This window comes from Saimiri boliviensis, chromosome 3, assembly GCF_048565385.1.
Source record: "Saimiri boliviensis isolate mSaiBol1 chromosome 3, mSaiBol1.pri, whole genome shotgun sequence".
In the NCBI taxonomy this organism is placed as follows: Eukaryota; Metazoa; Chordata; class Mammalia; order Primates; family Cebidae; genus Saimiri; species Saimiri boliviensis.
The window spans coordinates 120,091,202-120,107,072 of record NC_133451.1 but is presented as its reverse complement, the minus strand read 5'-3'; the positions used below and the strand labels follow the sequence as shown (position 1 = coordinate 120,107,072).

Below are 15,871 nucleotides of genomic sequence, written 5' to 3'. Positions count from 1 at the left end.
TTGGGAGGCTGAGGTGGGTGGATCACCTGAGTTCAGGAGTTTGAGACCAACCTGGTCAATCTGGTAAAACGCTGTCTCTACTAAAAACACAAAAATTAGCTGCGCATGGTGGCAGGTGCCTGTAATCCCAGCTACTTGAGAGGCTGAGGCAGGAGAATCACTTCAATCCAGGAGTTGTAGGTTGCAGTGAGCCAAGATCACACCACTGCACTCCAGCCTGGGTGACGGAGTGAGACTCAGTCTCAAATATATATATATATATATATATACACACACATACATACATATACATATACACACTGTAAAAGTCAAAATAAAATATATTTAGGAATTCATTTTGTTGAAAAATCATTTTAAATCAAATGTCATGGGGATACTCCACAATGCATCCTTGGGCCCATTTCTAAAACAGATTTATCTATTGTCAGCAGCTGTCAGGAGACAGGAGCTATGATTGCACTCTAAAATTTATTTTACTACAAATATAAACCCTAAAAAACTTTCATAACATATTTTTCCCAGTTGGTTTCAGTATGAATTGTGCATTTTGAAAATACCATGACTAGCTTAAAATCCATAAAAGAGTGAAAAGAAAGATTTACATTTCCCAAAAATATGGCCCGTTGCCTAGATCCCCTACGTTGGTAAACAGATTCTGCCATTTAGGAAAATGAATGTTGTCTAAATGATCTTCTCATGGCTATTGACATCAGCATTGTATTTTGCTTTCATGGCAATATTCTGCCCAGTGACTGCCTAACCCTAGTCAGGTGCTATTCCAGATGCTGCAATCCAGCAAGAACACGGCAAGAGTCCAGTCTTCATGGAGTTTACTTTCTAATGAAAAAGGCAGATGATAAAGACAAAATCAAGTAAAATCATGGTATATTAGACGCTGTTAGGTGTATGAAGAAAAATAAAACAAGCAAAGAAACAGGGAGTGCCTGGCTGGGCTGTGGGGGTGGAGTATCTTGCTGTTTTATGTAGAGCTGCTGAGGGACGTTTCCCAGACATGGTGATACTAAGAATAAAGTCAGTAAGGAAAGAAGCTTTGCAGCTATCTGGGGAAAGAACATTCCAAAAAGGCCCTGGAGCAGGCTCCTGCTTGCCATTTCTAGGACCAGTAAGGGTGTTAATGTGGCTGGAGCACAGAGAGCAGGTGCCAGAGGAAAAGACCCAGAGATTAGAGCCAGGGGAAGTACATGTTGTAGTCAAGAAGGCCACATGGCCCATGGTGAGGACATTAGCCTCTGAGGTGCTACAAGAAGCCTATGAGAAGATTCTGAGCTCACCATGAATGTCTCTCCTACCATTGAAAATAATCACCTTGGTTATTGTGCAGGGCTCAGAAACTGACGTGGGGAAAGCAGAATGGATATTGCAATAAGCCAAGATGAAATGATGTTAATGGAGGCCAGGGTTGTAGTGCTGACAGTGAGAAAATGATCAGACTCCAGAAACGTGGAGCTCCTAGAGCCAGCTGAATAACTGGATATGGCTGTGGAGGAAAAAACAGTGCAGCTCATTTTTAGCCCAGGTTTGCAACTGAAAGAATGAGGCTACTATTAAAGGTAACGGCAGAAACACTGCAATTACTTTTTCACCAACCTAATATTAACACATATAAGGAAGGGTGAAGGAAGAACAATTTTGAGGATGTAAACGGGTTTAAGAACAATTCTGAGGATGAAACTCACCAGTTTCAGATGAGCAAGAGTTGAGACACTTGTTAGATTCCAGATGGAGTTGTACGGACACATCAGGAGTCCAGGTCTGGGCTACGGATAACATTTCCGGAATCATTGACTGCAGTTATTTAAAATCACAAATTTAGTTTATTTGGACTCTAGAATAAATATAGATAGAGATTTTGAGGATTAACCTCTAGAGAACTTTGGCAGATAGAGGTGGATAAACCAAGTAAAAATATGAGAAGGCACCACTAGTTAGGTAGATTAAGGGCAAGTATACTTAAGTGAGATTTTAAGATTTCAAAATAAAAGAACATAAGTTAATACAAAATATCAGCTCAGCTGGGTGCGGTGGCTCAAGCCTGTAATCCCAGCACTTTGGGAGGCTGAGGCGGGTGGATCACGAGGTCAAGAGATCAAGACCAACCTGGTCAACATGGTGAAACCCCGTCTCTACTAAAAATACAAAAAATTAGCTGGGCATGGTGTTGCGTGCCTGTTATCCCAGCTACTCAGGAGGCTGAGGCAGGAGAATTGCCTGAACCCAGGAGGAGGTTGCGGTGAGCCGAGATCGTGACATTGCACTCCAGCCTGGGTAACAAGAGCAAAACTCCGTCTCAAAAAAAAAAAAAAATACCAGCTCAGACAAAATGATAGTGAAATTGTCTTTATGTAATGCTAACATCTTGTATTTTTTTTGTAAGACAATTTAAAAAGAATTAATGTGGCTTCAGATTTTTTTTAAAAAAGCACAGCTAGAAGTAAGAAAAGTATATTCAAGGTCAAGTTATGTCATTTCTTGTAAGTACACCATGCCGTAGAAGGGAGTTAACGTGTGTAGGCCACAGTTTGATTCAAATATAAATAAGAGCGTTGTCTGTTAGACACTGCACAACTTCTCACACCTGGAATCCAGGGTGACACCACCCACCATCATATTCTGTTTCACACTGATTTTAGTATAATACTTTTCTTTTATCACAGAAACCTCTAATGACCCAACTTCCCAAAGACACAACGTCATTAAAAGACATGGAGCATGAGCTAGTTGAAAGTGAATGACTGCAAGCTCATCTTGAGGTCCTTCAAAGACATTGAGGGTCATCATTTTTACCAAATTTGTGAAATTGCAAATTCTTGAGTCCCTGCCACCATCACCTTTTCTGGGGAATACAACAATCTCATTCTCATGAGATTTTTTTTTTCTTTTAATCTTGTTCTCCAACTCTTGTTTCACACTGCAGCCAGAATAATCTTTAAAAAGACAGGAATCTCGTCATGTTGATTGTGTCTGTAATCTTTCAAAGACTTCTTACACTCTCAAGAGGGTCCAGTTCCTCATCCTTTGTGTTTTGTGGTCTGCTGGCCCCCAACCTCATTTCTTACCAAATTCACACCTCTATTCGTTTCACTAAATTCCATGACACGCTGTGTTTCTCTCAGTTTCTCAAATGTGCTAAATTTTGGTCTTTTTCGCAGACTCTTCTTTCTGCCTGGAACAAATAAATGTTCCTTCTTTTTTTACCTGGTTAATTTCTCATTTTTTAATATTTGTTTCTTAGCTATTTTTTTCTCAAGGTAGCATTCTCAGATTCCACAGGCACAGTTAAATTTTATTGCTGTGTGTTTCCTTCTGTAACTCATTGTAGGACAAACTGAAATCTTGTAAGTAAATGTTGGATCGCATATACATCTTATTTTTCCTTCACTAGTGTATGTACTCATTGAAAACACTATTTCATGGTCGCACCACCTTTGAGCAGTATCATGATAGGTGCATAGAAAGGGCTCAAAAATATTTATTAAATAAATGAAAATAAAACTGCCATAACAAAACATAGATCTTAAAGACATGGCTGATCAAGTAATAATAAGTATTGCATTAAGAGTAGAAGCGATATAGTCTTCACTGATAGAACTGTACAACATGTACTCCAGGAAACTTGTCTGTTTTGTACAACATGCACTCTGGGAAACTATTTGCATATTATGTATTCACTGAAGTTTTGACAGGTACCGTATGCAATGGCATCCCTTTCACTCATATCATTTGGTTTTGCTGATATGGGGAATCTAGTATCTAGTATGAGTCAAATTCATATCTATAGCACACTAAATTATTTGTGTAATTTCATTCTTGCAATATTTAAATTATGTGCAGTTTGATGACTTATTTAGAAAAACTTGCTCATTTGTACAGAAAAATCAAGCATTGACAAAAATAATTCAAATATTTATTTTTAATAAAGGAAAGCTAGACTCAGTTTTGTCTTGAAACAGTTGATGTATAACCAGCAGCATTTGGGAAGTTTGGTGACATTTACCTGAATGCCTCTTAGCGACCTAGCAGTCACACAGAGCAGGCTTTGGATGGAGAGAACATTCTAGGTCTTCATCCTCATCTCACACAAGAAAGTAGGAGCTGGAGGATGCAAATGCATTCTGCTTCCACCTGGGAAGGAACATACTTTCCCCTAGGCCTGGGGAAGGTGGTTCTTTTCAGCAAAGGGCAAGAATACCTTGAAAATGTGAAATAAAAGCTGGCATATGTATAGCAGGCCATGTCAATGCTTCTGGCATGAAGGCTCACCCAGCCTTGCTGACTTTCTAGTCTATTTCCTATAGGGCTTGGTCAAATATCTGATATCTTTGGCCCAGAAACATCCCTTATGAACTGGGTTTGCTTTGTTGCTCTTTCTGTTGAAGGGAAGCGCTTTTAAATGCTCTTTAGCCCTTTACCTAGGAAGAATAGGGATTATTTGCATTTTGTCAGTGTCTCAAACTTGACTTAACGAAAGAGGACATCAGCTCATTTGTTTCATCACCAGGAAACCTTTGCTTCTCTTATGAAAAAGAGAAGAATCAGAAGCCTCCTTTTTAAAGGTCTGTCATACTCAGTCATCTGTACTTCAGAACTTGTTTTATGATGAGATGTTTTAGCCTTGGAGAAGTTTTAAAAGACTGAGCATTTGGGAAGGGCATGGGCTGAGGAGTAAGGTAGTTAAGTGTAGAAAAACCTGCTAGCTCCTTATTAAAGAAATCTAGAATGCAAGCTCCATGGTAGGCAGTAATTGTCATTAAAACAACAACAACAACAACAACAACAACAACAACAACAACAAAAACTGCTATAGCTGCAACACCTAGAGCACGGTCTAGCACATTTCAGTTACTCAATACATACTCTTAAAATGAATGTATAAAAGCAAGCCCATCTCTTCCTGTGTTTATTGATGACTGAAGGAGCATTTCTACACAGGGGCATGAAATGGGACCACTTCACACCTCGTCTCTGACACTTCTCTTTGCATTTTATGAATAGCAAAGTGGGCAGAGGTACTGCTCGGGGGAACAGAGCACAGCTGTCTGCACAGAGATTGCACTGCCCAGAGCTCAGGGGCCCAGCTGGGTTAGGGTCTTAACCTTTGTGCTGGCAGTGAGTGCAGCACTGCAAGGGTAATTGAGAGTTATTTGTAATTACTTTAAAACCTATCATTTGGCATGTAATTTGTCTTTCTCTTATTCTTTCAGGCAAGAGAAATCATATTCCCTCTAAAAACCCATTACGTGGAACATTACTCTTTAGAATTTGGCCTCTTTCTGTAGAATAATGTGTAGTCTTCTGACCACCATTTGTTCCCACAGCAGTTCTATTGCTTTTGGAAGAAAATGGGTGCTAGATCTGAAACACCCCATGCATCATTCCAGTCTAAACAGGACACTACTGGAGATGGTGTGACAGATCTGGCACCAAGAGATGGTAATAAAGAAACAATTTCTAAATTGTCATTTAAAACAGGTAGCAGAGACTGGGCAAGGAAGATGCTTGGCAAAGTCCTGCTTTCAAAACTGATTTTAATTATTCTTTATTCAATTCTATTATTTGTTTATTTCTGATTTCAAAAATCGTGCAAGTTTTTTATGGTGAAAATTTTGAAAAAATACAGAAAATAACTACAGAAAAGAGAGTAATCATAATTTCATTGCCCCTGTAAAATTATTGTCAACACCTTGGTATGCAGCCATTCCATCTTTTGGTTTTTTTAACTCTTATTTTGGGTCTGGGGGAACATGTGAAAGTTTATTACAGAGGTAGACACATGTCATGAGGGTTTGTTATACAAATTACTGCATCACCAAGGTATTAAGCCCCATACCCAACAGTTGTCTTTTATGCTCCTTCCTTCCTCTCACCCTCCCCACTTAAGCAGGCCCCATTGTCTGTTGTTTCCTTCTTTGTATTAGTAAGTTCTTATCATTTAGCTCCTACTTACCAATGAGAATGTGTGGTATTTGGTTTTCTGTTCCTGCATTATTTTGCTAAAATAATAGCTTTCAGCTCCATCCATGCTCCTGCAAAATACATGATCTCATTCTTTTTTATGGTTGCATAGTATTCCATGGTATATGTGTACCACATTTTCTTTATCAAGCCAGTCATTGATGGGCATTCAGGTTGATTCCATGCCTTACTTTGTGAATAGTGCTGCAATGAACATTTGTATGCATGTGTCCTTATGGTAAAATGATTTATATCCCTCTGGGTGTATACCCAGTAATGCGGTAGCTCAGTCAGATGGTATTTCTACTTTTAACTCTTTGAAAAATTACCATACTGCTTTCCACAATGGCTGAACAGTGGAACACTGTTCCACCAACAGTGTATAAGTGTTCCCTTTTCTCTGCAACCTTGTTGGCATCTTTTATTTTTTGACTTTTTAATAATCACCATTCTGACTGGTGTGAGATGGTATCTCAAGGTGGTTTGATTTGCATTTCTCTAATGATCAGTGATACTGAGCTTTTTTTCTTATGCTTGTGGGCCTCATGTATATCCTCTTTTGAGATACGTCTGTTCATGTCCTTTGCCCACTTTTTAATTGGGTGGTTAGTTTTTCTCTTGTAAATTAATTTAAATTTCTTATAAATGCTTGTTGATAGACCTTTGTGAGATGTATAGTTTGCAAATATTTTCTCCCATTCTCTAGGTCAGGCGTCCCCAAACTTTTTACACAGGGGGCCAGTTCACTGTCCCTCAGACCGTTGGAGGGCCACCACATACTGTGCTCCTCTCACTGACCACCAATGAAAGAGGTGCCCCTTCCTGAAGTGCGGCAGGGGGCTGGATAACGGGCCGTAGTTTGGGGACGCCTGCTCTAGGTTGTGTGTTTACACTGTTTATAGGGTTTTTTTAATTGTTGCCGTGCAGAAGCTCTTGAGTTTAGTTAGAGTCCACTTGTAAGTTTTTGGTTTCACTGTAATTGCTTTTAGTGTCTTTGTCATGAAATCTTTGCCCATTTCTGTGTCCAAGATGATATTGCCTAGCTTGTCATTAAACAAAAACATCCATTTGGTCCAATGTTGAGCTTAGGTTGAATATCTTTGTTAATTTTTTGCCTTAATGATCTTTCTAATACTGTCAGTGGAGGGTTGAAGTCTCCCACTACTATGTAGGAGTCTATGCCTCTTTGTACAACTCTGAAAACTCATTTTATGAATCTGGGTTCCACTGTGTTGGGTGCATATATATTTAAGATAGTTAGGTCTTGTTGAATTGAACCCTTTACCATTATTTAATGCCTTTGTCTTTTTTCACCTTTGTGTTTCAAAATCTCTTTTGTCTGAAATTAGGATTGCAACCCCTGCTTTCTTCTGTTTTCTGTTTGCTTGGAATATTTTCCCACATCCCGTTATTTTGAACCTATGAGTGTCATTACATGGGAGATGGATTTCTTGAAGACAGCATGCTATTGGGTTTTGCTTTTTTTATACAACTAGATATGTGTGGATTCGATCCTGTCATTGTGTTGTAGCTGGTTACAATGTCGGCTTGTCAGTGACACAGGTTTCTGTGTTTAAGTGTGTTTTCATATTAGTTGGCAGTGGACTTTCCTTTCTTCATTTAGTGCTCCTTTCAAGATCTCTTTTAAGGCAGGTCGAGTGATAATGCAGTCCCTCAACATTTGCTTATCTGGAAAAGATCTTACTTTCCTTCACTTAGGAAGCTTAGTATAGCTGGATTTGAAATTCTTGGCTGAAGATTTTTTTCTTTAAGAATGATGAATACAGGCCCTGGTCTCTTCCGGCTTGTAGGATTTCAGCAGAGATAATCGCTGTTAGTCTGATGGGGTTCCCTTTGCAGTTGACCTGTCCTTTCTCTCTAGCTGCACTTAACATTTTTTTCTTTTATTTTGACCTTGGAAAATATGACAAATATGTCTCTCAGGGATGATCTTCTTGTGTAGAATCTCTCTGAGTTCTCTGTATTCTTTTGATTTAGACTGTTGGCCTCTGTAACAAGGTTGAAGATGCTTCCATGGATGATATCCTGAAATGTTTTTCAAGTTTTTTGTTTTCTCCCTGTTGCTTTCAGGGATGCCCATGATTCACAGATTTGGCCTCTTTACATAATCCCATACTTCTTGGAAGTTTTGTTCTTCCCTTTTTATTTTGTTCTTTATTTTTGCCTGACTGCCTTATTTTATACAAGCAGTCTTCACATTCTGATATTTTTTCCTCAGCTTGGTTTATTCTCCTGTTAATACTTGTGATTGCATTGTAAAATTCTTGTATTACTTTATTCAGCTCTCTCAGACCCATTAGGTTCTTTTTTATACTGGCTATTTTGACCTTCAGCTCCTGTAAGACTTTATTGTGATTCTTATTTTCCTTGAACTGGGTTTTGCCGTTTCCTGAACCACTGTTCTTTTAAATATAAAGAAGTGTGCTTCTTGTGCCTGGGAGGTTGTGAGTTGCAGAAATAAAAGTCATTAACTTAAAAGATTTCCCAAATGATTACAAATGTAAGAAGTGGCTCTTTCATGAAGTGTATCAGTAATCTCTAATTAAGTTAAACACAGCTTAACTTTAATGGTAAGTAGCTTCTGGTAGATGAAAAAATAGTCAAGCCAAAGAGACATAAAATGCATTACTGTAGATCAAATATTTAAATTAATATTTTCATGTGTGCATACATAAAAGTACACTGATAAACTACAGATAATGAAAAATGATGCTTTTGAATGTGTCTATTTGCTTTCCTTTTTATAAAATCGTAATTTCTAAAACATGGGGACAAATGGTTTCTAACTTTTGTGATCCCAAATGTGAGAAATAATGCAAGGTAAATATAATTAATGCTGGAATGATGAAACAGGATGCACTTTAAGTATGCAGCTGTTTATAATCTGTTCAACCATCCTAATGGTAGAAGCAAATAATGATTGTTTTCACCACTGAACTGAAAATTTAAATGATGTAAATAACTATAGATCTATTCCAACCTCAGATTTGGCAAAGTTTGTGGAAACCTGACTGAACAATGTAAAAAAAAGGAGAGAGAATCCAAAAGAGACTATATTTAGAATAGGAAGTTGATTTCATCTTTGACATTTTCAAATAATGCTTAGCTGAATGCTCAAGTGATCTGTCTGCATTATAATTCTTAATATTAATTTAATGCAGAATGTACATAATATTTTAGCATAAAATCAATTATTTTAAAATTAATATTTCCTATCAAAATATTTACATTTAATGAGAAAGTTAGGTTTTCAATTAATTGTGACTATAACATAATTATGATATAATAATAATGATGGTTTGGTTTTATTTGTATATTTTTTAATATCTAAAGTGTCAACATATATAACCTCATTTATTCAGCACTATAACATTTTCACTTGTTTTTAAGAAATGAAGATTTAGACAGATTATATAATTTACCCAATGTACTAATTATAAAGAAGTAGCACTTGTCAAATTAAGGAAAAACTCACGTCTTGGAGAATGTACTATGAGCTCTACCTTTCACTACAATGCTCTGATGATGAAATGATTATTATCCTCACTGACAATATTAGTTAAGAGTTATAACCATGAATTAAGCAAATACATTTATATATGATTTTTGCTAACTTTTTTCTATAAAACATTTTAGTTTTTTCTGTAGTTCTCATGTATGAATTTAGGTTATAACTTGGGGTACATTTGCTATGCAGAAAGGTTATAGCCTAGGCTGTTCTTAAAGTCCAAGGATTGAGCTGGGGCATGTGAACTTTTATCCAGAATGCCTTGGAAAGGCATAGTTTAATATATGAGAGACAATTTGAAGGTGGCTTTTTTTTTTTTTTTTTTTTTTGAGATGAAGTCTCACTCTGTCACCTAGGCTGGAGTGCAGTGGTGTTATCTCAGCTCACTGCAACCTCTGCTTCCCAGATTCAAACCATTCTCCTGCCTCACCCCCCCAAGTAGCTAGGACTACAGGCATGTGCCACCATGCCTGGCTAATTTTCATATCATTAGTAGAGACAGGATTTCATCATGCTGGCCAGGCTAGTCTCACACTCCTGACCATGAGCAATTCACTCACCTCCGCCACCCAAACTGCTGGGATTACAGCCATGAGCCACCATGCCTAGCCAAAGGTGGCTTTTATGACCTTTTGAAAATTTTGATATTCATATTCCAAGCCATTAACATTTCAACATTCTTGATTTCCAAATGATATTTTTTAAAATCCCTGACACTCTCCACATTTCTAATTCCCACCCCTCACTGACTTTCTTATACCTCTTAATTCACTGCATTCTTCAGAGTCACAAATGGAAAACATACCAGTACTCTGGTAAAATGCAGGCTGGGTTGAGTCTGTTTGTGTGATTGATACATTGTGGCCAATACACATTTCATAGTTTGCAAACTTAGGCATAGAAATAAAAGCAACTTTGTTTTGCTATAATTGAACTTAATTTATAATATGAGCAACTATTTCATTCCAGTGGCTAGAAATTTACTCTCACACAATTCTGGATTAATCTGGTCAATTCCATTGTCTTCCTTACAATTCTAGTTAAGATTCGAAAAGCTTTATTAGAATTGTCAAGTTTATTCTAAGAGGCTACAGTAACTAAAACAGTACAGTACTAGTACAGAAAGACACATTGACCAATGGAACAGAAGAGAGAACTCAGAAATAAACTTGCATGCTTACAACCATCTGATCTTCTACAATGTAAACAAAAAACAAGCAATGGCAAAAGCACTCTCTATTCAATAAACGGTGCTAGGATAATTAGCTGTCCATATGCAGAAGAAATGAACTGAACTCCTACCTATGCCCATATACAAAATTAACTGAAGATGGATTAAAGATTTCAATGCAAGACCTCAAACTATAAATATTCTAGAAGAAAACCTAAGAAATAGTCTTCTCAACATTGCCCTTGACAAAGAATTTATGTCTAAGTCCTAAAAACCAATTATCATAAAAACAAAAAATGACAAGTGGGCCTAATTAAATTCAGGAGCTTCTACCTAGCAAGAGAAACTCAACAGAGTAAACAGACACCCTCTAGAACGGGAGAAAATATTCACAAATGATGCATCTGACAAAGGCCTAATATACAGAATTTATAAGAAACTTAAATCAACAAGCAAAAACCAAATAACCCCACTAAAAAGTGGGTAAAGAACATAAATAGATACTTATCAAAAGATGACATACAAGTGGGCAACAGGCATATTAAAAAATCTTCAACATCATTAATCATCCAAGAAATGCAAATCAAAGCCATGAGTTACCATCTCACAGCCGTCAGAATGGCATCTGTTAAAAAGCCAAAAAGTAACAGATGTTCATGAAGCTGCAAAGAAAAGGGACATTTATACACTGTTAATGAAAATGTAAATTAGTTTAGCCACAGTGGAGGGAAGTTTGGCGATTTCTCAAAGAATTGAGAGTTGAACTACCATTCAACCCAGCAATCCTATTACTGGATCTATAGACTCAAAGGAAAGCAAGTCATTATAAGATATGTGCACTTGGATGTTCCTTGCAGCACTATTCCCAATAGCAAAGATGTAGAATCAATCTAGGTACTCATCATTGGTGGACTGGATACATAAAATGCAGTACATATATACCATTAGACCATGGATTACTACACAGCCATAGAAAAAAATGTAATAATGTCCTTTGCAGAAACATGGATGGAGCTGGAGGCCACTATCTGAAGCCAATTAACAGAAAAACAGAAAACCAAATACAGGGTGTTCTCACTTAAAAGTGGCAGCTAAACGTTGGGCACACATGAACATAAATATGTCAGCAACAGACACTGGGGACTAGTAGACGACCTATTAGGTACTAGGCTCACTACCTGGATGACAGGATCAATGGTACCCCTAACCTCAGTATTGCACAATACACTCAAGTAACAAACCTGCACATGGACTCCCTGAATCTAAAAAAAAAAAAGAGTTGAGAAAGAATTGTCAAGTTTAGGGAAAGGAAGGCACGCCTGGCTTATCTGTCAACGCCCCATGTTGGCAAAGGACAAGGCATCCATTTTTCTTGTCTGGTCCTTGATTTCTCCCATTACCTAACATGGCATATTCTAGCAGGTCACATTACACCAGGGATGTGAGAATTTTTGCTAACTTTATGAACTTACGGCTTTTTCTCCATTCCCAGTACAGGAATCTTCATTTCCTTCAGGGCATGGAAACTGACTTTTATTTTGTCATACATTCTTTCTAGTCTATTATTTATAAGTGAACTTTATTTCTCAAATCCCTTAGGGTTCTAATATTTGGTTCTTAAAAAGGCTTGAAAATCATTGCCTCCTATATGTAATGTCTCTACAGTGAGTTTTGAAAATGTATTTGGGGGAAAAAAAGCAGCAGCCAAAAATAGTTTTGTTGTAACCAGCATTTTTGGAGGTAAATAATAAGTGCTACCTCTAGGGAACAGGCATAAAAGAATAAAAATGAATTACTGAGAGGAAATTCGATTGGTTAAATTATGGCATTGGTATGTTTAGGAAATAGAGTTTTTAAAAGAGTAATGGTTTAAGTCATAATATATCTCCTCAGGGATGAGGAATCAAAATGGCTGTGTAAGAGCATGTTGTAAACGAGATTTTCACTGGAGATCTCAACACCCCCTCACAACAGCTGAAACAGTAACTGGACAGGAAATCACCAAGGATATAAGAGGACCTCAAAAATCTACAGGATCTGGTAAACACTTAACAACACGCCACCTCTTCTATGCGCCCACGGAATAGTTATCGAAATAGATTATGACCTCGGCTATTTAAAAAACACATAAAAATTGAATCATACAGACTATGTCATCTGACCACAAAGAACAAACTAGAAATCAAAAGAAAAATAACAGGAAAGTCTCCAAGCAGTTGAAAACTACGCACTTCTTTTTTTTTTTTTTTTTTTTTTGGAGACGGAGTTTCGCTCTTGTTACCCAGGCTGGAGTGCAATGGCACGATCTCGGCTCACCGCAACCTCCGCCTCCTGGGTTCAAGCAATTCTCCTGCCTCAGCTTTTGTATTTTTAGTAGAGACGGGGTTTCACCATGATGACCAGGATGGTCTCGATCTCTCGACCTCGTGATCCACCCGCCTCGGCCTCCCAAAGTGCTGGGATTACAGGCTTGAGCCACTGCGCCCGGCCAACTACGCACTTCTTAATAGAAAAAGAAACACAGCGGAAGCCAGGTGAGGGTCAAGATGGCGGACCAGAGGCTTCCGGCATGCGCCGCTGTCGGGTAGGAGGCACGGTGGGCCTTAAACACCGACCCTGTGGGCGCAGCATCTACGAAACTGTGTTGAAATCCAGCAAGGCAGCAAGGGGATTCAGAACGGAAGGGAACATTCAGAACAGCAAGGCGTGGGGGGGGGGGGGGTGCGGGGGGGCTCCACAGCTGGGAAGCGCGCATCAGCGGTCCGGGACCACGCCTTCCGTGCGGCCTGCGCCTGCTTGGACCCAGACGTTCCGCCTCAACCCAGACGTTCCGCCTCGCAGTGCGCGGGTGCAGCAGAATAGAAAAGAACCCTGTGGGTGGGTAAGAGCCCATCCACCGTCCAGCACTCAAACCTCGTCTGCAGGATCAAAGCCTAAAATACAACGTCAAAATGTTTTGCAAGTACACAGTACCTGTGAAAACTAAGGCAGAAATCCAGCTATAAATAAAGATACTAAACAGAGGCTTGGCCCTCTGAAAACACTCAGAAATGAAACCCGCTGAATATTTTCAACTTAGGTCACAGTGAAAGGAACACCAGGCCTCATAAATGAGAAAGAATCAATGCAGGAATTCTGGAATCTCAGAAAGCCAGTATCTTCTCTTGCCTCCAAAAGCACATACTAGTTTTCTAAAAATGGCTCTTAATCAGAGTGAGATGAGTAAAATGAAAGACATAGAATGCAGAATCTGGATGGCAAGGAAGGTCATCAAGGTCCAGGTGAAAGTTGAAACCCAACCCAAGGACTCAAAGGTGTCCAGTAAGGTGATGAATTATTGATTAATTAATAAAATGGAGCTCTATTCCTTTCTAGGGATATTCCCTGGAATATCTCATCACTTGGTAAAGTACTAGTTGGTTATAAAGTTGGATCGTCAAGTTCATCGTTAGAATCTTCTCTTGTTCACTGGAAAATGCATGCATATACATATGATCTTTGGAAATAAAATTTTCACTTCATCACACAGCTTTTCTCCCTCCATTTTTACCTATTACAAATAATTAACCTGTTGACTACCACACACTTATTTCAAAACCTTTGTCTCAGGATATGTTTTGCTTCTAGACTGAAACATAATAATCTAGTTTCATTATAATCAAAATGTGTTGAGTTTCTCTATGGGCTAAAGCATCTCTGGAATCTATCAAATTTATATATTGAAGGATTTGTGACAATCCAGTTATTACTTAAGTATGAAGCATTTATCGCTGTTTGTATGTTTTCTCTATTAAAAAGCCAATGAAGAGCATGATGCTACATTTTTATGTAGTCTTGGTTCTCTTTAGAAAAAATTACAGTATATTGTAAGAATGAAGCTACATAACTAAGAGTAAAATAATTTGATAACCAAGTACTGTTGCTTTAAATATGATCTAGAATATAATAGTCTCATATACAAACATATTAATAATAATTTATTTTCTAGCATGGCATAATATACCAAAAAGGGGTTGTTAGCTACCTTTATTTTGTTGTTGGATAATTGGATAACCAGTATTACTGATAGCAATAAGTAATTTCAGTTTTTTTCATTCGTTTTGTGAGCAATAAAAAAATAACCATATTAAAGAGCTGAAACTTGCTTTCTGGCACAAAAAACATTGAAAATGTCTGTTCTACTTACTTATTTGCAGTGGAGCAGCACCAGGATCCCTGTGGGGGGAAATGAATATTGAAATATTTTTCCTTTTTATTTCAGATTTTCATGGATGATAAAAATGCCTTCGAGGAATGAACAGAAAAGCTACAGAAATTGAATTATAATGGCAAAGTAAAATACCAAATTAATCAGAAAATCTGGATGAAATCTCATTGTTCCATGAAAATAAAAAAAAATCATTATTTTTTTTTTTACTTCTTGGTTAATTGCAATGGATGATATACTGAATGTCAAATCTTAGGAGACTGACAATTTAGAAGAGAATCTTCAAGTCATTTTATTTATACAAATGAAAGAAACATTTATACATATAAGTTGGAACAGTGTGACTGTAATAAAGCATATTTAACTGCATTATGTGCAATATTAGAGTCCGGATGACAGTGTTCACTTCCAAATGAAATATAAAACTGGCTTTATAAACTTTTTTCTTTAGAAAATACAAATATAGATTCAGCTCTTCCCCTGGTTGGCAAATGAACCAATGGTGTAATGCCTGCTATTGGTATTTTAAAAGTTTTTCTGCAAATCTGAAGACTCTAAAGAGCTATTTCTAAATACTAGGACATTTCCAAAACTATAAAATGAGAACAAGTTGGCATTTCTCTGTTACGCTTGCTAACTTGCTATCTAGTTAGAAAAATTTTAGAACTTAATGTTATTTCTCACACATCAGCTTAGCAAAACTAGAAAACTTTGAAAATGTGCTCTTTTGGCAAGATTCTGAGAACCAGTTGTTCTGATTTCTCGTTGGAGGTACAAATTGATAGAATCCCTATGGGGAGAACTAATTTGATAATATCTAAGAAACTTGTATTATTTGACTCAGCAATACCAAGTCTACAAATACAGCTGTAAGATTCACCCCTCCACAAATATAGGAAAGCACAGGTTTTTTTCAGTATGCCATTACTGGTAAAAACAAAAAATTGGGGAATAAAATTAATGCCCATCAACCTAGAACTCATCACCAACT

The 15,871-nt window shown here is 37.5% G+C and overlaps 1 long non-coding RNA gene across 1 annotated transcript in view; it reads left to right on the top strand.

Annotated features, from left to right (window-relative positions):
* Positions 1-15,030, top strand: part of LOC120363655 (uncharacterized) — a 49,610-nt gene extending 34,580 nt beyond the window's left edge. The window contains exon 3 of the long non-coding RNA XR_005579120.2: positions 14,935-15,030. This is a non-coding gene — a long non-coding RNA (uncharacterized LOC120363655). The remainder of the gene's footprint in view (positions 1-14,934) is intronic.
* The last annotated feature ends 841 nt before the right edge of the window (positions 15,031-15,871 follow it).